This window comes from Oncorhynchus masou, chromosome 32 (genome assembly GCF_036934945.1).
Source record: "Oncorhynchus masou masou isolate Uvic2021 chromosome 32, UVic_Omas_1.1, whole genome shotgun sequence".
NCBI classification, from domain to species: domain Eukaryota; kingdom Metazoa; phylum Chordata; class Actinopteri; order Salmoniformes; family Salmonidae; genus Oncorhynchus; species Oncorhynchus masou.
The window spans coordinates 34,414,513-34,442,111 of record NC_088243.1 but is presented as its reverse complement, the minus strand read 5'-3'; the positions used below and the strand labels follow the sequence as shown (position 1 = coordinate 34,442,111).

The 27,599-nt window shown below is 45.2% G+C and overlaps 1 protein-coding gene across 2 annotated transcripts in view; it reads right to left on the bottom strand.

Annotated features, from left to right (window-relative positions):
• LOC135526000 (rho guanine nucleotide exchange factor TIAM2-like) overlaps positions 1-26,899 on the bottom strand; it is a 106,696-nt gene extending 79,797 nt beyond the window's left edge. For both annotated transcript variants that reach the window (XM_064954003.1, XM_064954002.1), the window contains exon 1: positions 26,725-26,899. The gene's annotated coding sequence lies outside the window, so the exon portion shown is untranslated. The remainder of the gene's footprint in view (positions 1-26,724) is intronic.
• Between the last annotated feature and the right edge of the window lie 700 nt (positions 26,900-27,599).

Below are 27,599 nucleotides of genomic sequence, written 5' to 3'. Positions count from 1 at the left end.
GGCTGTTATATCTTATATCAGAAGAAGGGAGGCTGTTACATTATACCAACTCCATATTAATGCCATGATTTTGGAATGAGATGTTCGACGAGCGTCCACATACTTATGGTCATGTAGTGTATTACAAACCGCTGCTAACCATCACCAGCTATAAACGTTCCCACATCTTGTACAGAGACACTGGTGGCAATGATACTGAACTTGACTTCAAGTGAGAGTAAACAGAGCAAATAAGACTCTGGAATCTATTCTCATGAGAAATAACAGAGCGATAAAAGAGACACTTGTTACAGAGATGGCACCACTGGGTCAATGGAAATGTGTCTGCCAGGAGGAGGCTGTTCTCAGTTTCAAAGAAGCAAAGCAGCTTTCCTGACAGTAAGTGTTCTCGGGGTTGCCAAGTCTAAGGCCTTCAGCTCTGACAGATACAGTGAGAAGGGTTGCCAAGTCCAAGACCTCTAACAGCCAGAATTACCAGGGTTGCCAAGTTAAGGCCAGAGGCCACGTGTCCAAGGTTAAGAGCCGGCAGCGGTTGACCACTCCACTAGGCTAATAGTCCCTGACCTGCCCTCCACAGCATTCTGGATCTGTGGGAAAACCAAAGCACCATCTATCACGGACGGATTTACAATCCCTCTTCCATAGTCTCATCTACCCCTCCGACTTTCTCTCTGATTAGCATTGACAACGATTAGCCCTTTGAGTTTGAAGTAGGGAAATGGCTTCAAATCCCTCAAAATGAATTAGGAGAACCTAAACAAAGGCTGTTCGGGAGCAAATAGACACATTCCGCTGGCGTGCTGCAAGAGTCAGAAGAAAGGCTGTCACAATAGCTACTTCCAGTTCCTTTCCATGCTTTTTCTGACACAGAGCTAACGTCTGACTGTTTATTCAGGTAAGGCTGAACGTTTGAAAGGCTCAAAGCCACAAATACACACAGATTCATGCAGACGTCAACCTGCTGATGTTGGCTGAACCGGAGCATTGTAACAATGTTTTGTGAGGGGAACACATTTTCCTTAGCCACAGCACTGAACCCCTGCCCGAGGCTCTGTGCTCCTCAACAGCCCCTACCGATAGGCCATCTGTTCAGGCCCTCCCTCCCCCAACACCCTGCGACCTGAGATTCTCCTGCTAATGGCCCAGGAAGACTCCCACGCTTCTCCCTGTTCAGTCTGACAGCGTGTCTCAGGGATGGAGCCTTGGGCCAAGTCAGTGAGGACACAATTCCACAGGGTATAAACACTGCATAGTTATGCTGTAGAAATGAGTGGGTGGGGGTGTAGTAGTGGGTTGTCTATGTCATCATTGAATTTTTCCTTCATGAGTAAACTTCATTTCCTTGAGACAGGAGCCACAAAGCCCCCATATAACTCCTTACAGACATCTGCATGCCTTTGCAATCGCGCGCGCACGCACACACACACACACACACACACACACACACACACACACACACACACACACACACACACACACACACACACACACACACACAAAGCCAACATGGCCAAGTCTATATCAGAAAAACCCCTCCTGTCCTTCAAGGTAAACTTGAGAAACAAACCCTCAGAAAACCCTAGACCCAGCAGTGTGAAACATGAGGCTGGGTTGGGCCTTCCTTGGAGGACACAGCCCCAGCTCAACAATTCCATGCTGGTGGACTTTTTTTAACCCACTAAACTACAGAACCCTAGAGATTAGGAACCAACCCCTTAGCATTTCTCAAAAGGCTAGGCATAAGTGGACACAGACACGTGTGGTACAATATGAAATCCCAGCATGAAGAATGCATCTGCATAGCCCTATCAGGGGAAATGATTGATCCATCAAAGCAGACAGCTTGGTTTTGGCTTCAATCTGACATGAAGTACACTAGAAGAATACACAGGTAAAACTACTCTCTCATTCATCATTTAGAAGGACACAATGGATGTCTTGAAAAGGTTTCGGGTCTCATGAACTCCATTGTTCCCTCAGACCCATACCGTCGTCTATTATTATAACTAGCTATCCAGCTCTCCTTCATGTTACCTTCCCTTCTGTCAAATTAGTACCCAGGGGACTTCTCCTTTCTCACTTATCACCTTCCTGTGGCACTGAGCCTAGCTTAATGCTTAGCTAACTCTTAAAGGAGCAGTACAGTATAAATCGATCCCACGTCTGTTTTAGAAGCAGGAAAACACTGTCTGAGAGTGAGACCCACTTTCACCAGACAAATTCACACGGACTGACAAAAACAGGAAGTAAACAAAAAAAAGTCGGTAGAATGTTGTTGGAAGGTGGAGGTCTGACTCCCGCCTGAGCTCTGTCATACATGCTGAATACAGAGGATCCTGTGGACATTAAGTCATAAAGGAGGAAACAAAGTCCGTGAATCCGAGTGCAGGCATATATTACAATTGTGGTAGACTGTACTGTATTGCCAAAGCCACTGAGCATCAATCCAACTGCTTGTTAGTGTCTTTTGGGCTTTTTCATTATACATTTAAGAAAGGCCTTCTTCGACGTGCTCTGATCCTCTGAACCAAGAATGACATGACGCCCCACAGAGATATTGCGGGAGCCATTTCAGAATCAGACAAATGCCAAGAGAGTCAAAACAGTTCTTAAAAACAATTCCTAAATAACAGAGCACTGATTATACCTAAAGTCAATGTTGCCAACTTCACTATAGGATCTAAATCATGGGCTATGCGACAGACCAGAAACACCACAGAAAATGTAAAATAATCCGTAGCAAACAGCAGCAATAATCAGTGAGCCTGACGGACTCGGCTGTGAATGAATATAATGCTGGCAACAGTGAAAGGTAAGGAGTTGATAACGAGGTCCCCCTGTGGGAGAGAAAGGTCCCCTTACATAAATAAAGCCCGCGGGGGTCTACAGTAACAGAGCTAGAAGAGTTGTAGCCTACACTACAGCTGTAAACATGCCAACATCCCTAAACAGTACAATAGACGCCGTGTTGAAGTCTGCTCGTACACAAACAAAGCACCAGACACACAGACCTGTCTACACCTGTGCACCTGGATTAAAGACAACCGTAGTAAACGTTTTTTTCCCTCTGTTTTATCTTAATCCTAGTAATAGAGCAAACAGAGGGAAGGATGAAATGGAGAGATAAAAACAACCCTTACCTCCGTCCCAAGCTTTAATCTAAAAGCTCTTTGAAGAGCAAAGCAAGGAGAATCTAGAGCTCTCTGATCTTAAAGTGGAGTCAATGAAGTCAGCCTGCCGGTCTTAAAGTGACACGCACACACACTGGCTGAGGCACATGTGGAAACTTCCTCTCCTTCCACCCAGATTCTAGGCACAGCGAATCGTAATCCTCCAGGGTAACGCGGGGCAACAGAGCGAGGTGAGGAGGCGGAAAAGTGCTCAAGCCAGCCTCACTCACTCTCTCCAGTTGGAAGTTAGGACCAGATATGTTTTATTTAGTGTAGGAACACCCTCAGTGTTGTTTCTCCTTTCTCCTGCTTTTCCGTTGGCCACAGCAGAGGATGCAGGGAAAACAAAAAACCCAAGGCAGTTTTCCATGGGCACGAGATATTATTGGGCGAGACAAGTTGGCGTATGGAGCTGTATAATGCCTGGGAGGCACCAGGGAACGCTGCTATGACTGGGGCTCGTCTGACCCGACATACCACAATGACCCCAAGAGAACACGGTGATAGAACGCTCTGAATCCAGGCTGAGGAGATGCGTCAGAGCAGAAACAGAGAGAGGAGGAGGATAAAGACCTCCGTATGCTTCGTTTGGCACCTACCGGAACTTGGTTAGGTGAACTGAACGAGTGTGCTCGCATACTCCCTTAAAAGATATTCGCTTGACAAACGAGAAAAAAAAGCAGTAATAGTACAATTTGTCCATCTTAAGATGCCTCAAAATAGTAAGAATTATTTTAAAGATAATTGAAGAAACCTGTCATAAATTGACATTATCACAGAGGAGATCTTAGTCCCGCAATTTTACATCTAAGATGTTTCGTGCACTATTTCTCGAGTGAAAACTAGACAATGAATCTTTTATCGTTGAATGACAACAAACACTTCATTAAAGGATATCTACTGTTGACCAATGACAGTCGAAAGGGCGGAGACTTCAGCCACCAAAATGTGTCTTGCCACGAGAAAAAAAGGTAATGTGCATGAATAGCCAGAAAACCCTCACTGGAGACTAAAAACAACAAAAACGTCACAAAATGGTCATAATAGACAGTATACAAAACAGTAGGAACACCTGCTCTTTCCACGACAGACTGACCCGGCGAAAGCTATGATCCCTTATTGATGACAGCTGTTAAATCAGTGTAGATGAAGAAGAGACAGGTTAAAGAAGGATTTTTAACCTTGAGACTTGGACTGTGTATGTGTGCCATTCAGAGGGGGAATGGGCAAGACAAAAGATTTATGTGCCTTTGAACGTGGTATGGTAGTAGGTGCCACCGATTTGAGTATGTCAAGAACTGCAATGCTGCTGTGTCTTTCACACTCAAAAGTTTCCCGTGTGTATCAAGAATTGGTCTAACGCCCAAAGGACATCCAACCAACTTAACACAACTGTTGGAAGCATTGGAGTCAACATGGGCCAGCATCCCTGTGGAATGCCTTGGACGACCTTGTAAAGTCCATGCCCCAACAACAAACTGAGGCTGTTCTGAAGGGGGAAAAGGGTGCAACTCAGTATTAGGAAGGTGTTTTTTACACTCAGTGTACATGCACAAACTGTTACGAACTACTTATGATGGGAAGCATGCGAAAGCCTTAAAACAGATAGAAAAACTAAGGCCTGGATGAAGAGAAGGAGAGGAGGAGAGACGAGGAGGAGAGACGAGAAGGAGAGGAGGAGAGACGAGAAGGGAGTAGTGAAGGGAGATGAGGGGGTTGGGTTGAATAGTATGCAGAGTCAGAGGGCCAGATCTGTATCCATTTTAAAAAGCTAATTAAGGTGAATGAGAAAAGGCACAGAGACAAAAGTCCACATTCATTCCCCAGGAATTAACGTCTCTGAAACGCAGACCAAATGGTGTGCTTTCCTGGCGGGTCCAAATTGTGACCACTTTTCTAAAAACACACATGCTCCTCTACACAGAACCTTCATGGAAACTGGCCAATTGAGAAAGCCACAGCACAGCAGGGCCAGTTGCTGGTCTGAAGTATGCCAGACATTTCCAAAGGCTGTTCCTTCTTTTCCCCACCAGGCTGTGTGAGCCGGTCCTTTAATTTCCAAGTACCAACAGGAATAGAGTGACTTCTGGTGCTCAAAACAAATGCATTGCTTAGATTTAAACCGCACAGGATTTAAACCGCACAGTCAAAATGATGTTCAGCAGGTAATTAGAAGCTAGAAATGTTTATCACAATTCCGGGCTTCGAAACACCATCCTAAAAGACTGCAACATCTTCACGTTGGGCGGAAGATAAGGGACTCACAAAATAAATGTCAAACAATACTGCTGCTTATACAAGGGACTATATAAAGACCATTCCCTTCAAGATAGGCATTCCGAATTACAGAGGCGTATACTATGTGGTTATTTGATATGGCGGAGGATCTACTCAGACCCAATAGTGGGTGCTCTTCTCATGAGCCTCCCGACTCTCTGACCATAGCCAACCTCCACACACTCCAACCAATTCCTTGAGCAGTGGCGTGTATTACAAAACATTTACGAAGCTATTTTTTTTACAAAATAATGTATATTTCGTCTCTCGGTGTTCCGTAAATTTCCTTCAATTCGCATGAGTCAATGTATCTCCCTGGAGAAAACGTCCGAGCAAAGGAAACAGCGCCCCTCTGTCTCAGTATGTGTAGCCCATCTATCTGATGTTGTCTGGTCAAAAAGGGTATGACATTGTTGCCGCCCGTAGCATTGAAAGCAAGGGAAGCCAGCGAGCATTTGGCGAGCATTAACTAGCTGGCCTTGTGCATCGTTGCCCATGAAGTTAGGCTAGCAAGACAACAAAAACTAAAAGCGTGAACTGAATGACAGTTTAAGCAACATGAAAGAGGATGGCATTGGCATTTCTCTACAAGTAGGGTGAGTCAACATGTTTTTTCTACTTGCATGCGCACACTTAGAAATCAGTACCATGGACAGCCACATCATATTTAGCTTACAGTGATTGGACTAAATTGCTTATGGTCTTTTTTTGTGTCACAGTATTAGACTAAGCAGAGGTGATTAGATGATGTTGAAGTTGAAATGGTGCTGGAATAGTGGAGGCAGCACCTGTTTTCTTATTGACAACTCTCCTTGGTTCTAAATCAATAGTTTAGTAGTTCAAAAATGCCGGAAACATTTGTGTAGGTCATGTAACTGTTTGTTATATGCAATATGTTTTGTGGACTTCACAGGACAGAGGTTGCGCTCCGGTTTTGTGATGAAACAAAGTTATCACAACACAGAGGTTGTAATATGGCTTTTTCCCCCCTGGCTTGGCTTCCCTGGTAATTTACCCACGCCACCGCTACTGTACTTGAGACCAATCAAAATGAGCTGATTTGTGAAACTCTTACAAATGCCAACATTGTAACCTAATATTTCAAAAAATGATCCACTAATGATGCTTGTAGTTGGCCCATTGTCCACGAATAGCTGTAAAAGAATAAGCTGTTCTTGGCTGGCTGCATGTGCAAGAGGAGTCAGGTTCACAATGTTGGCAACAGTAAGAGCAGCATTCAGAGGGTCCAAACAATGTCAGCAGCATAATGGCCCTCGTGGACTCGTCTGGGAAATCTCAAAGGCTTTTGTAGAGGCTTTAGAGTGGAGGGGGTTAGCCAACACACTTTCAGAGGCAGAGAAGCAGAAAGAAAGAAAGAAAGAAAGAAAGAAAGAAAGAAAGAAAGAAAGAAAGAAAGAAAGAAAGAAAGAAAGAAAGAAAGAAGAAAGAAAGAAAGAAAGAAAGAAAGAAAGAAAGAAAGAAAGAAAGAAAGAAAGAAAGAAAGAAAGAAAGAAAGAAAGAAAAAGAAAGAAAGAAAGAAAGAAAGAAAGAAAGAAAGAAAGAAAGAAAGAAAGAAAGAAAGAAAGAAAGAAAGAAAGAAAAAGAAAGAAAGAAAGAAAGAAAGAAAGAAAGAAAGAAAGAAAGAAAGAAAGAAAGAAAGAAAGAAAGAAAGAAAGAAAGAAAGAAAGAAAGAAAGAAAGAAAGAAAGAAAGAAAGAAAGAAAGAAAGAAAGAAAGAAAGAAAGAAAGAAAGAAAGAAAGAAAGAAAGAAAGAAAGAAAGAAAGATCATACGAGTGACAGTCAAAACACACATTCAGAAGCATAGAACCATAATGACAAGAGTGTGAGGAAGGGAGCGAGAGCAGCATAATACATATTCACACAGAGCAGGTGTGGGTAATTCCGTTGAGCTCAATGAAAGGACTGACCATAATTAGGCTCAATTAACAGGCTGAATGAGCTCTGAGGGGGCAGGATCTCATCGGGGGATAATCTCTCTCCCCTCTCAGACAGGAGCCTCATGCAACGTACATCAACATGCCATTTGGGCTGACTCCTACTCAGCACCTTGACAGATAAAGTCCTTGAAAAGTGCAGAGGCACATTGTAGTACATAATGATAGTAATGGACTGCATTTATATGGCGCTTTTCACTAGCTAGGTCTAAAAGTGCTTTACATAGCAATGGGTTTGGGCGTGCAGGGCTGGGAGAGTGTGAGGGCCGATGTTTGGTGAACTGTAGGGTTAGTCCTTTCACACAGCACCCTATTAGCGCGTCCAGTGATACCCCTCAACCCGTGATAGTGGGGGGATTGAATGGTGGAGGCTAAGTCAGAGGAGACACACTACCGGGACAAAACCTCAGCATTACCACCCACCATTGATGGCCTTCCCCCTCTCCTCCCCTCCCTCTGTATAATCACCATAGTAGGACCAATCCGGCTTGCCCTCTCGTCCTACACTGAGACAGTGAGTGAGGGTTAAGGAAATTAGAGAGTGAATCACGGTTTCTCTCTATCCAAACTGTCATAAAGAACCAAGAGAGAGCAGTATAGAGGCCGATGCACGTGTCTTCTGGTGATGCTTTTGCCATCTTAATTCAGACTCCCCAGGTCAGTCTGCTCCAGGAGACAGGACCTAGTAAAGGGTAGACATTTTCATTTAGGGGATTGTGTAATGGCAGTTCATGGAAAAGCCGTCAAATTAATTTCACACCTCATCTCAGCCCCATTGATAATGTCTAAACCTCCCTACAATAAACTATCGGCTGACACTGAACCCCATGGGAGAGAGAGAGAAAACAGAGAGCGAGGCATTAACTCAGCATGCTAATAACCCAGTGTCTCTCCCCAACACTGTGACAGATGCATTCTGGTAGCTGGGCGCCATTTGTAATCTGATGCCATTGATTATACAGCTCGTGGGGGGATTTGAGTAGCAACACCCAGCGGGATTGAAATATTCACAACAAAGACTGTTGATGGAAATTACAGCTTTGGAGGGAGGTAGGATGGGAAGATATGGGAGAGAGAGAGTACGAGAGAGAGCGAGAGAACAAGAGAGAAAGTGAAGGTGGAATTCAGACCCCATGATGTCAATGTTCCAGGGTCAGAGTTTAGAGGTCAGGTCTTTTGTTCTTGTCTAAACTGAACTACCTCCTTCCTGTCTCTGGCCATGTTGGTCTGGCTCTCCTCCTGAGAGGAAGATGTTGTCTGTGGGCTAAGCTTGGTGTCCGTCCGTCTGTCTGCTAGCACCAGGAAGACAAGTGGAGACCGATGGATCTCAGCACATCCTGACACTAAAGCTCTCTAATGTGGACAAAGCAACTTAAAACCCAGGCAATTCTGCACTATGAATACATTTGGGATGAACAAAGCACAACCACTAAGAGTCAACACATGTCCCTTTCTCGGTGCCATGTTGTGAGAACTCTATATTACCTCCCTGACTTCTCCTACTGTCTGTTAGCTCTCCTCAGTTATACCAAAGTGGAAGCAGTAAGCCCAGATCGACAGCCTGATCAACCTCCTTTGTCAAGTCCCCTGTCAGATCAGGCCCCAGTGGAAGGAGTCTACAAAGAGCTGCGTGTCAGAGATGCTCTCGCCCCAGAACTACTTCAAGGCGGCCTGTGTGTTTTCCTCCCCACTGACAGAGACGGTACTAGACCCGAAGTCGGAGCTGGGAGTAAACAGCACATCTACTGCCATGTTCAGTGGAGAGAGAGCACTATGATCCACCCAGGAGTGTCACTATCCATTTAGCATGGCTTCTGTCAGCAGTGTGTGTGTGTGTGTGTGTGTGTGTGTGTGTGTGTGTGTGTGTGTGTGTGTGTGTGTGTGTGTGTGTTTAGCAGAGAAAGGGAATGCTGCATGCATAGAAAATACACACCTTCAAAGTTGCAATCAATCAACTTGATTGATCAAAAACAAGTGTGTGTGTGTGTAACGCGTGTGTGAAAAGTTTAACCCCCAAGACAACCTTACTCTGTCCATTAGGCAGCTTAATGAGGACTGAAGCTGATGGAATGCTGATGTGCACCTGCCGTTCTCCTGCTGTGGGGAAGATGACACCCTAAGACACTCAGAAGAGAAGCTGTGACATGTTTAACTCTCATAGTTTGAGCTGGAAAAGACACACCTCAATCTCATTATCTCTGTGGGAGAACCTATTATGTATCAATCGTTCAATGTCTGCAGCAGGAGTATTGGACTATATTAAATGTCTGGTAAACCAGTGAACAGTTCCCTGGTCTCTTGTATTAGTCTGACCACTGGCAATGGGGGGGGGGGGGGCTGAGGTCGAGGTGGGAGCCGACACGACATCCCTCCCATGAGATAGCAGCGAAGCCACAGGCTCCATGGTCTAGGTCTGAGGGCTCTGATTGCCAGAGAGCCAGATAAGAGGCTAGAGGGGCCCAGGGAAACAGTTCTCCACCCAGCACTGTGGGGCGAGCCCAGGAAGACACGGCACAGCTGTCAAACACGCCAGTTTCCTCCTCTACATGGAAGATGGGAGCTACAGAGGCTGTAGCAGATGCTCACATCCGTGAGATCAGCTTTTCTTCTTCTCTTCAAACCCAAACAGCCGTATCTCCAGCCCACACCGCCATCCCGCTCTTCCCCGCCCCTACAATATAACACATTGGGCACGTGAGTCGTGCTGGCGGGGTGTCTAAACTGTTCTCTGGTCTTTCAATTGAATCAGGTTGACTGGGTGTCCGGCGTATGCAGGAAGCCCAAAGGACAGGTTGACGTTAACTGTTCCAGCTCCACTGTGCCAAGTGGGTCCATATTTTGCCTGTAGGTTTCAAGTAGGAGGTTTCTGTTCCCTTTTTTAGGAAAAGGAGTCACCATTTTGGCTCTAAATAGAGCCAGAGTCAAGACACACAGACATTGAATCACTAAAGTCACTCTTTGATTCAATTCACTACGGGCTAGATCACAAGCTCCCCAGAGGCACCAGGTTATACGACTGGGACACACGAGCAGATTGTGAATAATTTAATTGAATGAATAAAAATGGGAATTGATAAAGATATGAATGACAATGAAAAGTAGTGCAAAGGCAACTTAAAGGGTCAATGTCAGAGACCCTTCCATGTCCGCACTACGCGGTCTCGATGGCACTTGTGTAGCTCTGACCGTGGCCTGCCTGGGAGTCGCCCGGTCTGCTGTGGCTGTTCCACACGCATGTAATGGAACACACTTTAGGTTCTCTCAGAGGAGAGGGCAGGGATGTAACTAGATGGCTAGCGGTGTTCTGACAGGGTCTACATCAGAGCCGTGTAAACAAAAGGCCAGAGACAACCCTTTACAACATAAACCATCCATCAGGACTAATTTAAGCTGTTTAGAGACCCCGACATGCTGCGCCTGGTCTACACCACTTCTGGAGTACACAAACAAACAGACACACATAAATAGCCTACACACACACACACACGCTAAATGAGTAGATGCCATGGTTAAAGTGATACGATGTAAACAGAACTCTATACCACCCAGGAGAGAGACAAAGGTCACGGAAATCTCCACTGTAGCTGAGCTTATGTATAAAGACTAATAATAAGGACTTTGGTTCCGAGAAGTGCAACTGACAAACCTGCTGTATGCTTCCGTTCTGTTCGCAGCAGGATAAGACCTGCCTTTGTTGTCGGGAGTTGTAAGAATTAAGTTCTCATTTATCCCTGTGCTGACCACAATAACGATGAGCGAGGTATACAATAATACGTGTTAAACGAGGACAGTTAAACACCATCAATGAAGCAAAGTAGCCCTGTGTCATTAAAAAGGTGTCTCCACATACCAAGCTTATGCTATATTGCGGTTCACAGTCCAGTGTACCTGGTACATGAATAGATACAGGCTGGACTATAGGCATAGGTTAGGAATGTGATCCACTCTGCCTGATCATGCTTAAGGCGTGGAATGCGTGATGGCCAGGAGCCAGCCTCAGTCCATCTGTCCACACGCTTCAGAGAGCTGAGCTGACTGAAGAATTCTGCTGACCACACTGGAACGTCTCTCTGAAGAGAGGTTACCCTGCTTGCAAAACAACTCTCTCCACACGCCAACGGAGGGACACGGACTCACAGCAATTGCGTATTATGGAGAATTTTCCAGAATAGTTCAACGAATGCCTTCACGTTCGCAATCCATTGACAAGCTGATGACTTTGATACCAGATGGGAGGACCAGGACTACAATTCCCTCATTGCCATCTCATTATCTGTAATCAGTTGGATTGGACTTTACCTCATTCCACCTGGTCATAAACACACAGCTGTGAGGGGCTATTCCATCCAGGTTGTGGGAGCTCTGCTCTGGGGAGCCCCTGGTTGTACACGCTGGACCATCCCACAGAGGAGTGCTCAGCTCAGCCCCACGAGCAGAACAGCTTGACCACCTGCAGAGCTATACAGCAGATGCTCCACGTCCAACCAGCAAAACAGATGACTTACAAGAACTGTGTCAGGGCCAGCCTACAAGCTATACACACTGGTACTCATGCAATGTTATTTACTTTCGCTGTGTGTGTGTCCGCGTGTGCACTTTTCCTCAGGCCTCTTCTATTCAATTGGAAACACATTTAGTCTCCTCTGTGTTTCATTTGGCAGAAATGTCATAAAACCAATCCAAAGAGCAGGGCTAAAATGATTCACTGTTGAATAATTATCACTTCCAATGTCGACTTATGTATATTTATTAAAATATATAGACCCCCTCAACCTATAACCCAAAACAACGGCTATACGGCAAACCAGCAACTTAGGGGCCGAAAAGGACAAACACAGGCAAACAAACACTGACACTAAAAAACACTTCTCTGAGTTCGGGACAAGGCAAGTGTCGGCTGATTAGATTTAAACCACAGTCAAACACAAGTCTTTCATACTCTCAACAGAACCTATCACTTCAAAAAATGCAGCTGACGTAGCTGACGCAGGACCAGACTGGCACTTCTGCTAGGGGGTAAGCACTAGCAGCTGTGCCACATGTGCAGCCTTTTACTGGCGTGATTGAATTAAAGCCGATGCCAAGACCATTATTAACCCATCCATGAAGAGCCCAAAGAATGTCAATGAGACCCAGGCTCGTTAGGCAGCCATGCAAGGCCTCTGACGAGGAAACACACGCTAATATCACCACGAGGTTGAATACTATGACACAGCGGTGCTTAGGGAACATTTAGAGGACAGCTAAAATCACAAGGCAAGTCAAATATACTAATTTATAGAAATGAACTAATAGGATGTCGTATTACTGTGCTCTGGCAGTCTGGCCTGTCTGTGGCATGTAGAGCACGCTGGTAATAGTCAGGCAGATGCTTCAGCCCTGGAGGTCAGAGGGGTCAAGCTGATCCTTCATAAGAGGACAAGGGGGGTCTTTATTCTGCGCCTTCATTCCTTAATCTGGCGTGGGGGGGGATACAGAACACTTTCTGTTTGGCTCCTCACAGGTGGGCAGATCGAGAGCAACTGGTCCGTCACTAACCAGAGAGAAAGAAAGAGACAGACCCTCTCTCTCTAAGCTCCAGGTTATCTACATTTGTAAGTTTCCCTAGACTATCCTGGAAGTGCAGCATAGAAAAGTGGTGTTCTGTTATCATCCAGCCTCGGACTCAGGGGGTTAGCGACCCCTGAGAAACAGGCAGGTGCATTAAACCATTGAATAATGGACAGCCATGTCAGATATAGCTCCCAAGTGGCACATCGCAGTGCTAGAGGCATCACTACAGACCCTGGCGCGGGCGTATCCGGGGTTTGGCCCGGCGCCGGTAGGCCATCATTGTAAATAAGAATTTGTTCTTAACTGACTTGTCTAGTTAAATAAAAGTTAAATAAAATAAAACATCTATAAAAATAGCCACCTGGTGTATAATACATACTCTGAGTGCATTAAAATGACTTCTCAGACTTTCTTAGACCAGGAGGTTCTCCATTAACAGCATTCTCTCACATCAAACCTCCATTAGATGGAGGTAATAAGGAAGGTAATAATGAAGGTGATGGAAAGAGCGGGAGAATGAAGGCAGTAGAACAGACAAACCAGAGAGAAAGTCATAACATTCCAGGAATCTATAATGTTTGCTTTGGACCGAGGCTACAGCTAAGGAAACCCTAGTTCCTGGCTTTTCACTACACTGTTATTATCAGTAAATGGACATGGATATGAAACTATTTACTTTAAAATATCATTGTTAGTATGAAAAAGAACCACAAGTTTCCAGCGAGGCTGACCTCTCCACGCGAGCAGCTAACCACAGAGCCTGCTGCTTTTCCTCCAGTGTCCTGCCCAGCCCGCCTGCTTCTACTGAAAACACACAGCCAGCCTAAATTAGCCCTCAGGAGTCAGACTATCGGCTACAGAATGACTTAGAGGGACAAAAATAATACCTCATGGAATCATTTCATCATAATAAGATTCCGTACTTGCCAGTAATAAACATTGGATATCAGATAAAACAGGCAAATCTGTACAAATAAAAATCTGTCTGCTAACTCCGCATTACAGAGACTACTAAAGCCCAAGCTAAGACTGACAGAAACAAGCCAATGCCAAAACATATTAGGCTATATTCACTTAAATGAAGACTTGCCACACCTAGTACTGTCAGACATCCATGTCTCCTCTCCCAGACAGTTCCAGCTGACATCAGGCTTATGAGTCACCTGATAGGGTGTGTTCCATTAATCACTGATCTCATCCAACTGTGAATAAATGATTTTACACAGCCAGCGGTTGAGTCACACGCATTACAATGTGAGGATAAGATGAGCACTTAACTAGTAAACATTAGGGCTGGGAATTGCCAGGGACCTCACGATACTATACTTTGGTGCCGATAATATATGCTTTGCTATTCACAACTCTATATGCATTGTGATTCGATACTGTGATTTTATTGCGATTGGATGTTGCAAAATATATTGCTCACCATACGTCTGCTACAGAGGGACAAGAAAGAGCTTAGACCAGTCATGGAAATAAAATCGCTGAAAACAACATTGGCTCCCTATTTAAAAAGATGAGAACAAGCTATGAAGGCAGGTACAGCCAACTAGAGTTAAAATAATACTCTGATATTGTCAAAATGATATGTCATCAAAAATAAAGTCCCGATACGTAACTGTATCAATTTCGTCCCGCATCTCTAGCAAACCGTCTGCTGTTCATTCACAAACACATCTGGGACGGCACTGCAATTGAGTAATCTTTATTGGTAAAAGACATGTTCTGAGGTAACGAAACACACACAAGATCACAAAATGGAAGAACTCAGAAACACACAGAATGAAGGACGTTTTTAAGCATAGTTGGCAATGGAGTTTCCATTGAGAAACGCAGGATTGAGGAGACCACAGCCATATTGCTAGATGACAGCCGTTCCGTGGACATAGGGGATGTCCATGGTAACCCAAAGGGTTTTACACACAGTTCCTATTATTCAGTTGGGTGGAGTGCAGTTAGAGACAGTGCCACAGAACACAACATGTGCTACTGCTGCCGCCCCACACACTCATCTCTACCACTTCTGAAGAGAGGGTTTCTCTCACCAGAAGGAAAAACACACAGGGTCACACGCTTCTCCAATGGCCAGCAGTTGCTTAACTGCACACAGGATATGCAAAAAAAAAAAATAATTATTCGCCTGTGACTCAATCCTTCCTTTCCCCAAGAGAGCCAGGCTAAACTGAAGGCACTGTGCCCTCGCACATTCCCCCCCCGTCCAGGCCGGCCCATCTGGAGCTGCCAACAAAGGGCCTGTTGAATGTGGACCAAACCACGAGGGACTGTGAGAGATGACCCGCAGCCACTAATCCTAAAGGGCAGCAAAGTGTCAGGCCTGGGCAGAGAGAGGGGTATTACATCACAAATGCATGGACACTTCCAACTAACTGCAAGCTTCTCAGAGAGAGGTGAGCATTCTGCTCTTAAAGGGACAGTGACTGGACTGAGGAGTGTAGGACAGTCCATAAAGGAGCATTCTGCTCTTAAAGGGACAGTGACTGGACTGAGGAGTGTAGGACAGTCCATAAAGGAGCTTCTCAGAGAGAGGCGAGCATTCTGCTCTTAAAGGGACAGTGGCTGGACTGAGGAGTGGAGGACAGTCCATAAAGGAGCTTCTCAGAGAGAGGCGAGCATTCTGCTCTTAAAGGGACAGTGGCTGGACTGAGGAGTGGAGGACAGTCCATCAGAAGGAGCTCTAAAGGGACAGTCTGGACAGAGGACAGAGGCATTCTGCACTTAAAGGGACAGTGACTGGACTGAGGAGTGTAGGACAGTCCATAAAGGAGCTTCTCAGAGAGGTGAGCATTCTGCTCTTAAAGGGACAGTGACTGGACTGTGGAGTGTAGGACACAGTGCATTCTGCTTAAAGGGACAGTGACTGGAACTGAGCATTCTGCTCTTAAAGCAGTGGAGGACAGTCCATAAAGGAGGCGGTCTCTTTCTTTGCTCTCATACCTTTAACAACTTTCGGATTGAGTGGCTACAGATTAGGAGCCACCGTCTCAAATGACAGCTGAATGTCGACAGACAGGAATAGCCCGTCATATACTGCACTGTGCTACTATACACACACACACACACACACACACACACACACACACACACACACACACACACACACACACACACACACACACACACGTTATGTACTGTTAATGTCTACTCAACGATGGTTGTTCATCTTTACTGTACTGTTATGGGAAGGACGGTTCAGTGATCATCACAGGCCTCATATCTAAATGAAAAGGGCACGAAGCAGAGCCTTCTTAAATAGTGACCCGACAGTGAACCCTCTCTGGCGAGACAACCACTCCTCCAGACCACCTTGTCCTGTCTCAGCTCAGCTGGTACGGACTCATTCATTCCTGGAGAGGAACTAACTAAATGTTCCCCCTTCGCACCTGTAACTGCTGAGAAAATAAACCCAGCCGAGGGTCGAGCAGGGTGGGTCGATCAGGCTGGTATGGATGTATAGAGACCATGAGCCAACCCGCTATGTCCTGCTAGCCAGGAAACAGTGATATAGAGTCAAACCGTCTTATGTAATGATTCTAGAAGAGGCCAGCCTTGGGCCTTGGCACAGACAGTGCATGCTGGGGTGTTCTGGCCTGGGTGGACTGCGTTGAGAAACAGAGGATGGGGCGAGTCTTGTGACATCTGGAGGGCACAGACAGACACACCCACACAAACACACATTAACAGCTCCCGTTTCCCATGAATGCCTCTCGACATTTCTAACAGGACGTTGCGTTTGTAAGACAAAGCAAATCTAAACCAGCCATCTACGCAATCATTGTACCTGAAGCTCCTCCGATGCCAAACGGGCTCCCTTACAGCGGCTGAGCTTCAGGCCAAACCAGGCATAAAGACAGTATCTCTCCAGGAAACATGACTTTGATACATTTTGCTTCTTCATTCAATTCTAATTGAGCTAATTCAGTGTTTGGATTTCAGGGTTGCTGATGACCGAGTGCAATCAAGGCCTTCGCTGTTTACATTGGTCTGATGCCAAATGACTGAATGACAAAGTCTGAGACTGGGGGTGGAAGGAGCTCTCACTCCTGCATCAAACTAAGCTGCTAATGTGAGAGAGTGAGAGCGGCGTTGATGAGGCTGAAAATGCATCTCACATTCCACACAAGTGCTGCTGCAGCCAAGCTCTCAGCCAGTCTCCACAGCTCTTCATTTCTCAAAAAAAAGCCAGAACCCTTGAGCCGGAGACTGGCGCAGGCTGTTCTGCGTGGTAGGTGACTGACCAAAGAAAATCAAGGGTTTATCATCAGCCCACATCAGTAGCCTTTACACATGATAGTTTACTGTGGTCTGTTTTGTTACTAGGGGTGTCGGCTGCTCTTAGCCCTGATGGTGGAGATAAGACAGGGTGAGTCGGTGGAGATCGGAGTGATGAGCAGGTAGGAAGAGACTGCATCATCCGCATCCATTACATAGAACAAAACTGGACAATACATAGCGCCTAACGGAGCCCTTCAGCCAATAGCGTCCCAGCTGTGCTGTGTTTACTCTTCCAATAGAGGTAGATGGTCACTGGGGCCTGGTGGCTACTGGAGGGTTCGGCTAGCTCAATCACAATTACCATTGTTTTGCTTGACTGGTAAAGTAGGTTAGGAAACAGGGATGGGGGTGCACTATGGCAACTACCAACTGCCTTTCTTCCTCCCGTCTGGACTAGTGTTCATATATTCCCTGACACACACACACACACACACACACACACACACACGGCAATGACAAGTATATGCATGCAGCGGGTATCACACCTGTGTTAGTGTCTGTGCTGCTCATTATCTGTATTACACCCCTGGCTGTTACCCGTGGCCCTCAGTACAATAACCCTACATCACTGATACCATGTGGAGATGACAATACAGGGGCTCAGACAGAACTGCAGCTTGTGCAGCAACCTGAAGTCCTGTAGCGGAGGTAGGGCTTTTACCAAAAAGTACACCTTATCTCACACACACTGCTGTTATGGTAGCTGCCACTCCATAGCTGAAGTCTATAGCCTTGGCTTGGGATTGAGGTTTCTGGTGATCTACCACATTATGACAGGTAATGGATGTGAGGGCACATAGATGAGCACTGATGATCCCTCTGTAAATGTAAAGAGTCCTGCTGCAGGATAGAGGACAGGCAGGTATTGAAGTAATCCTGAGCTTCGATGAGTTTAGGACCCGACACGGACATCTCCACTCCGTGACAAGACTCGGCCGCCGTAACCGTCCATCTTCTGCACCATGAGGCTTAACCTTGCGAGCTCACTTGGCACGTCGCTTAAAACCCTCTACTTCATTCGATCTTCGTTTTCCCACGCAAGAAGCCCACTTCAATTTGAACGAACACATTAAAATCTCCTCAAAGGCTTCAATCTGTAGCCATTTAGGGGTGTCAACCTGGACATGAATAAGCTATGGACTATTCAGCTGGACACCAGTCCCGCTAACCAACAATAAGCTTGTGTACTAGAGGATCAAATACTGGGACAGATTGCTACAGACATACTTGGGGAAATCTTTCGTTGTAGTCATATCTCAACGGTCTGACCAATGAACAAAATTAAATGAATAGAACCCTAGTCCCAGGGCATCTGGTGCGCAAGGCCTTTCGCAGAAGTGATTTTAGGAAACAACAGGACCGTTTCACAGGTGGATATTAAGCCTAACCCTCGAGTAAAAAGCACTTTTAAATCTTAAATTGAAGATCGAAATCTTACAAGAGAGACTTGATTTGAAAGGGCTTTTCAGACCAGAAGTCGGCTTAAATCTGGGTCCGGACATCCGCCCCTATGAGTGAGCCAATGACAAACTATGGTTTGGTGTCCTGTGTCCTTTTCGCGATGGGAGGGAGCCAACGGGACAGGAAGTGGTGGTCGTGCCAGTCATTTGCCTGTCAGTATGGTAGCCAGGCCGGTGGTGAGGTCCCTGCCAGGACACTGTTGACACCAGCCTGAACTCACCTGCTTTTAATAGCTCTACTCCACACACAGCTGCCCAAACTACATGCACATCACTCTTCTCCCATTGCCTCAAAGGCCAAATATAATTCCAGCCACAGGGGCAAAAAACTGCAATACACATGCCATTCTGCTTTTCCATGGCAGCCAAGCAGCTCAAGTAAGTCAGTACAGTGGTCCAATCGTGTAACAGTTGAAATGGCCTTGAATAGACCATCAACAATAGTGGAGCAGAAAAACAGGGTTGTTTTCCATTGTGTCAGAGTCAGGATGTACAGCAGAGAGAGAGGGAGCTTCTGTGGTTCCCCTAACAGTGCCTCTACCTACAGACAGTAAAAGGCTGTGTGGAACGTGACAATAAGCACAGATATTACCAACGCCTGATAAGTCCCAGCCAAACACCCTTATATGGAGAGAAATGTGCAGAGGGAAGACATGAAACATTTGTGCTTCTCTGAGAGTTGCTAGCACTTCAGAATTAACGATGGGCAGTCGCAGCACACAGCCTTCCAAGTGGCTTATGGGGAGGAGAACAACCATGCATCAAGATGTCTAGCTTGACATGGACCTAAAACACAAACTGTTGGAAGTTCATAGCTCCTTTCCCTTTGGCCAAATAGGTTCAGTCTAACAGATTATACAAACATGAGCACACTATGTATTAGGAAATAACTTGAGTAAAATGCTTGTTTTAATTATCTTATTGTTCCATAATGTGTCAACACTGATTAAATGAATTAACTTGAGCGATGAGTTGCAGATGCCTCGAGACCATATGTGCCACCCAGCGAGAGAGTAACATTACATCCACACTTTAGAGCCTCTTTGAACTACACGACTTGGACCGACAAACTAGGTCCAGGAGAGATACTTGTGTAGTGTAAAAAGACATAGCTAGACTCAAATCTCTCTTCAAGAGATGTCTCGCACACTACTCCGGAAAATATCCACACATTCGTGAATCGTTGCATTAATCATGTGTGCAACATGTGCAGTATGGTTTAGATGAGAAGCTCCTGTATAATTTGAATTGCTATTCTTGTGTTTGTCTATATACTAACAAACACTACATGGCCAAAAGAATGTGGACACCTGCTCGTCAAACATCTCATTCCAAAATCATGGGCATTAATATGGAGTTTACACTTTACAGTTGGCACTATGCATAGGGGCAGGCAGCGTTCTCCTGGCATCCGCCAAACACAGATTCATCCGTCAGACTGCCAGATGGTGAAAAGTGATGAATCACCCAAGAGACCGTGTTTCCACTACTCCAGAGTCCAATGGCGGCGAGCTTTACACCACTCCAGCCATCGCTTGGCATTGCGCATCTTAGGCTTGTGTGCAGCTGCTCAGCCATGGAAACCCATTTCATGAAGCTCCCGATGAACAGTTCTTGTGCTGACGTTGCTTCCAGAGGCCTTTGGAAGTCAATAGTGAGTGTTCCAACCGAGAACAGATGAGTTTTACATGCTACACGCTTCAGCACTCCTGTTCTGTGAGCTTGTGTGGCTTACCACTTCGCGGCTGAGCCGTTGTTGCTCCTAGGTGTTTCCACTTCACAATAACAGCACTTACATTTGACTGAGGCTGGTCTAGCAGGGCCAAAATTTGACTAACTGACTTGTTGGAAAGGTGGCATCCTATGACGGTGCCACGTTGAAAGTCACAGAGCTCTTTAGCCATTCTACCGCCAATGTTTGTCTATGCAGATTGCATGCCTGTGTGCTCGATTTTATACACCGGTCAGCAGCAGGTGTGGCTCAAATAGTAATGTGAAGGTCCACATACCTTCGTATATAGTGTATTTATGATATGCTAATAACTGCACACACATGAAGCAGGAATGTGGCTTTGCTCACACCACAGTCAAGGCTAGTATAAACAGAAAAGTAGGGCCTCCCTGGTGGCGCAGAGGTCTAGGGCACTGCATCGCAGTGCTAGCTGTGCCACCAGAGACTCGGGGTTCCCACCCAGGCTTTGTCGCAGCCGGCCGCAACCGGGAAGTCTGTGGGGTGACGCACAATTGGCCTAGCGTCGTCCAGGTTAGGGAGGGTTTGGGCCAGCGACTCCTGTGGCGGGACGGGCGCAGTCCACGCTAACCAAGGTGGGCAGGTGCACGGTGTTTCCTCCAACACATTGGTGCGGCTGGCTTCCGGGTTGGATGCGCACTGTTTTAAGAAGCAGTGCGGCTTGGTTGGGTTGTGTTTCGGAGGATGCATGACTTTCGACCTTCGTCTCTCCCGAGCCCGTACGGGAGTTGTAGCGATGAGACAAGATAGTAGCTACTAAAACAATTGGACAACATGAAAAGGGGGAGAAAAGGGGGTAAAAAAATAAATAATAATAAAAATAATAATAATAAAATAAACAGAAAAGTATAACTGATGTTGAAGAGAGATAGATCTCACGAGACATATTTTACTAATGTAAATCCACCTTTACTTTGTCACTGGTAAACAAAAGACAACAAATGGTAGGTGCAGATGCGAGGGGAACACATCCCATTCTTGAAAGGTCACATCAAGAGCGCGAAAATAACACAATCATATGGTTTGGTATGTTTCCATAAAGAAAATCATGGAACTCTGTCCATATCAAATCTGACTGCAGACCCTATTTGGGCAGTACAAATAGAATGCAATGTTCCTTGTGGTCACACATTTCTCTGCTGTAAAAAAAGATGATCCGCATGCCTGGGTCTTTGTGGTTTTGTCTCTAACCCTACGGTGGTGTTAAAGCCCTCTGAAAGAGTTGGCCCCTCATGACAATAACAACAATTATGTGAATGAGCATGTGCTGTGTAAAGAACGTCAGGAAGGGGAGTAGAGTAGAGTTGTCTGCTGAAATATAAACCCCTTCAAGTATACAATCACCAACCATTCTTGGATAACAGTGAACTGCACTCCATTTCTGGACAATGTTCCTTGGACAGACATTAACGCAAGCTTCACAACTTCTAAATAAGCATTAAGGTCCCTTCTGTAGTTTAACTTAATGCATCTTTGTGTGAGTGAGGGTGCAAACTCAATGAGCAAATGTTCAGTGCCAGCCAGGTGAGTTCTCTACCGTGGCAAAGAGTACCAATGCTGCTTCTCAACGAACACCAGTGTTACAGCGTCCGCGTGCTTCCCAGCCGAAACTATTTGGTAAAACAGCTTGTGCATACATTATGACAACATTTTGTGACGTTTTTGTTCGTTTTGGACTTCGGCAAGGGGTTTTGCAGCTGTTCGGGCACAATTTTTTTTCTTGCAATTGTGTTTCCATTGATAGGGCTGACAATGTGGACTTGTGAAGAGCAGAAACAACATCTGCATAATCACAACGTACCAGTGGCTTGGCTTGGGCCCCAAGAGAAAGCAGATCGGCAGGATCCATGGCTCACTGAGACATGGGTGCCAGCCCACGTAGAGGGAAACAGAAAAGTCTGAGCCTTTTGAGTAAAACACTGAGGTAAAATCCTGTATGGAATGCGCCACAAGGACTCATAACTCCGTAGGAGACTTCAGACAGACAAACACCAGTAATAAGCAGAGTCTCCCAGTAAAACACTAGGCTGTGGTTTAATGAAACCCCTTCTCTAGGCAGCAGCATGTAGCACTGAGGATGTGTGACAGTCAAACGGACACCAGGTTGCTGGGTTGCCATGACAGAGAGCCCACTGCGCTAAAAGGCATGCCTGGCCCATCCTCCAGTCCCTGCTTTCTGCTCCCTGGGTGTGTTTGCTCTCGCCAGCCCTGCACTACAGGGTTCCAGGGGCCCTTTTGTTGCCTCTCTGTGGCCCCGGAGCACCTCCACAGGGCGACAGCCACCATCCCAGTTCCCCAACATCAAAGACAGAGGGTAAAGGCATCCGCAGGCTTCCCAGCCTAAATAGTTTGGGAGAGTTTGTGCAAATATTATGAGGACATTTTGGACTTCGGTAAGGGTTTCTTCGACTGTCCGGGCACACACAAAAAGCCAAGCCGACGTCGGTAGCTGAAGTCTTCGCACCTTCGTCTGTGATTGGTCAAATGTAGGGATTAATAATTAAGTCTTTATTGTCATTCATTGAGAAATACTGCACCAGACATCTTAGATATATGTAAACTTGCACGACTAAGACCTCCTCTGAAAAATTACTATTACCGCTTTTTTCTTGTTTTTCCAAGCGTAAGTCTTTTAAAAGAGTGTATACGAGCACACTTGTTCGATTCTCCTAGCCGAGTCTGGCTGGTCACCAGCCGAACTGAAGCATGCTGACGCCTTAAAATCAACCCAAACAACTCACCGGGGAAGGGAGCAGGCAGGCCCACTGAAGTTTACGGTCACGCTGGGCTCATTTCTGGCCACATAAATCAGCGAAAACGGAAACAATAAACACCCTCTCAGACTAATGTCAGTTACGTGTTGAACATCCCCAGGCCTTTCATAGTCACAGGTTGATGCATTTGCACTGATCCATCGGGGCTTTGTTATGCATAGCAGAATGCCCAGTGCTTGACTTGGGATTTAAATCGGTGCCGGTACTCATTGTGGGTGGCGGTACCGTTTTTAGTGAGGTGCAGGAACACCACATAACTTCTGAGCTAATATCCTTTAAGAGGTGCAGGAACTCAAGCCTTAGAAAAAAAATGGAGGTATCAGCACTAACAGTAGTTATTTTGCTGTTCTTGTCATAATATGGACTTGGTCTTTTACAAAATAGGGCCATCTTCTGTATACCACCCCTACCTTGTCACAACACAACCGATTAACTCAAAACGCATTAAGGAAAGAAATTCCACAAATTAACATTTAACAAGCAGCACCTGTTATTTGAAATGCATTCCAGCTGACTGCTGAGTAACTCATGAAGCTGGTTGAAAGAATGCCAAGAGAGTGCAAAGCTGTCATCAAGGCAACGGGCGTCTACTTTGAAGAAACTCAAATATAATTTCATTTCATTTGTTTGGTTACTACATGATTCCATGTGTTATTTCATAGTTTTTATGTCTTCACAATTATTCCACAATGAAGAAAATAGCAAAAAATAAAGAAAAAACCTGGAATGAGTAGGTGTGTCCAAACTTTTGTGAGCTCCTGCCCAAGGCAAGCACTGAGAATGCCATTGCACGGAGCCTAATTATTTCAATGCAGTGAGTGTGTGCTTTTTTAAATGTAGACAGAACTGACTATGGGCTCCTCAGGTGGCAGTTGATCATTATGAGGGCCTACAGCAAAGCATCCACTTAGCAGCAGCAGGATTGTGTTATAATGTTTGAGTCACATAAGAACACAGCATAAGCCATGGCAACACGTGTAGAATTGCAGGAAATTACAGCATCTTCAGAAAGTATTCAGACCCTGTGACCTTTTCCACATTTTGTTACGTTACAGCCTTATTCTAAAATGCATTCAATAAGAACATTTCCTCAGCATTCTACACACAGTACCCCATAATGACAAAGCAAAAACAGGTTATTAGAATTAAATATCTTATTTACATAGGTATTCAGACCCTTTGCTATGAGACTCGAAATTGAGCTCCGGAGCATCCTGTTTCCATTGGTCTTCCTTAAAGTGTTTCTACAACTTCATTGGAGTCCACCTGTAGTAAATTCAATTGATTGGACATGATTTGGAAATAAGCCCACCTGTCTATATAAAGGTCCACAGTTTTGACAGTGCATGTCAGAGTAAAAACCAAGCCATGAGGTCGAAGGAATTATCCGTAGAGCTCCGAGACAGGATTGTGTAGAGGCACAGATCTTGGGAAGGGTAGCAAATCATTTTTGCAGTATTGAAGGGCCCCAAGAACACAGTGGCCTCCATTCTTAGAAGTTTGGAACCATCAAGACTCTTCCTAGAGCTGGCCCACCCGGCCAAACTGAGTAATCGGGGGAGACGGGCCGTCAGGGAGGTGACCAAGATGGTCACTGACAGAGCTCTGGAGTTCCTCTGTGGAGATGAGAGAATCTTCCAGAAGGACAACCATCTCTGCAGCACTCCACCAATCAGGCTTTTATGGTTGAGTGGCCAGGCGGAAGCTACTCCTCAGGAAAAGGCACATGACAGCCCGCTTACAGTTTGCCAAATGGCACCTAAAGATTCTCTGTTCTGTTGAAACCAAGATTGAGCTCTTTGGCCTGAATGCGAAGTGTCACATCTGGAGGAAACCTGGCACCATCCTTACAGTGAAGCATGGTGGTGGCAGCATCATGCTGTGGGATATTTTTCAGCGGCAGGGACTGGGAGTAGTCAGGATCGAGGGAAAGATGAACAGAGCAAAGTAGAGAGAGATCCTTGATGAAAACCTGCTCCAGGACAACGACCCTAAGCACACAGCCAAGACACCGTAGTAGAAACTTCAGGACAAGTCTCAAAGGTACTTGAGTTTCCCAGTCAGAGTCCTGAATTGAACTTCTCTGGATCGAACATCTCTGGAGAGACCTGAAAATTGCTGTGCAGCAACACAACTTGACAGAGCCTGAGAGGATCTGAGAGGATCTACAGGTTATTAGGATTAAATATCCTAATAAATACAGGTGTGCCAAGCTTGTAGTGTCATACCCAAGAAGACGAGGCTGTAATCGCTGCCAAAGGTGCTTCAACAAAGTACTGAGTACTGAGTACTGAGTAAAGGGCCCTGAATAATTATGCAAATGTAATATTTACTTTATTTTTTATTTTGTATAAATTTGCAGACATTTCTAAACCTGATTTTGCTTTGTCATTTGTCATGGGGTATTGTGGAGATTGATGAAGGGGAAAAAACCTCATACATTTCAGAATAAGTCTGTAACCTAACAAAATGTCAATGGGTCTGAGTACTTCCCAAAGGCACTGTAGCAAATTTTCTCTCAGCCCCATGTCAAAATGTGTAGAATTGCAGGAAATTAGCTTTAAAACTGCAATTTTCCTATCAGCCCCATGACAAAATGTATAAAACTGCAGAAAACTAGCTTTAAAACTCTAAAAGAGTATCTCTGTCCATAGCAACAACAACAAATTTGCAGGAAATTAGCTTTAAAAAAAATAAATGTCTCTGCGGCCAGGATGATGGCCTGGTTTGGTCAGAGACTGCCATTATTTCAATGCAGTTAGTGTGTTTTGATACAGCCGCAATAACATATACATATTTAGCAGATGTTACCAATAAAATGTGATTTGATTAACTTTGTCCCCAGCTAACTTTGCCACCACTGTTATAAATTATTATTTTTTTTAAACACATTGAAGTTTGTCATAGGAAAAAAAATATATATCCATCTAGGAATAATTTGGTATAGACCCTTAAGTGACTCAAATGATGCATTCTAAACCACACAAGCCAAATGATGAATGGGAAGAAAGCAAATATAGAGACTGTCTCAGACACATCACCAGTGATTCAACGTTTCGTTCAATGAGAGCGACCAAAGGGGTCAAGAGGAAAGTACACTGAGGAAGGACACTTGCACACACATCTACGCAATCTTGTGAGAGAGATCACCACCACATTACGTTTAAAATAGTCCCTTTCAGGTTCACTTGGTGAGCAGCTAGTCTACAGCTGGTAGCTAATGCACAAGTACGTATAACGCTTTATTGTTTGGGTACTGCTGCAACAGCTATAATGGGCACAATTACAATGACAGTACTTTGGTTTCCATAAAAGTTCAGAAATATTTAAAAAATTTATTTATTAATAATGCAACTCAAAGAAACGCAATTCAACGAAATATTAGCCTATCGTGTGTTTACTTTGGACAATGTGGAGACGCGCACGCTTTCCTAAATGAAAGAAGTCGCTTCTTTTACAATAGTAAAATAAGTTCGTTGATCAACTTACCGGTTTACAATATTGTCAGAGAAGACTGTTCCTAACTCCCGTTGAATAGTGTTCCGTATTTTGCGTAAACTCATAAACAATGGCTACACTTAGTGGTCTATGTAATTTGTCTGATAACACCAGCGCCGTCTCCGGGTCTCACCCACCGTGGTCCCATGCTTTCCAACGCAGTGTTCTCTAGGTTACGAGTCACTGCCAACGCCGAGATAGTGGACTCCTCCCAGATGTGGAGGGACTTCGCCACGCCTCGAGCTGACGGACACCAGACTTGACTCGACTACCAAGCGAAGTCATGGAGCAAATGCACAATTACATGGAAACGCATGCATCTCTACTTTTATTCATGGTCTCGTTTGAATGTTGTAGTTTTTTTAAACTGAAAGTACTTGTAGTAATAAAGGCTACTTTACAGCGGTCTATAGACCCTAATCAGAATCCAGCAGACTGCAGCCTGAACATATTTTCCATATCCTTTTTACAGCTGTGTCTTGTCTGTCACGAAACATTTGTGTGATCAACAGATAAGCACACCAAAAGGAAACAGGTTTTGTTCACGACAAAGAAGATAGATAAGATATGTTATGTGGCTGTGACTCAGGTAAACTGCATAGTGGGCCTACAGCTGCAGAGCACGGTAGTAAATGCTTGTCAGATAACACTACCAGAGGGACGGGTATTTTTGGTCTCCCATGCTCATAAACATGATCTGGCCTTGTGTTTCATGTTGTGCTGTGAGCCACATGACTGCCACCAAACAAACACACACATCTATGGTTGGTTTGCCTCCCCCCTCCCAGCCACAAGTACTGTAATCTGCACATCATATTTACAGCAGCTATTGAGGGCTGAATGGAGATGTTTATCTGTGGCTGGTC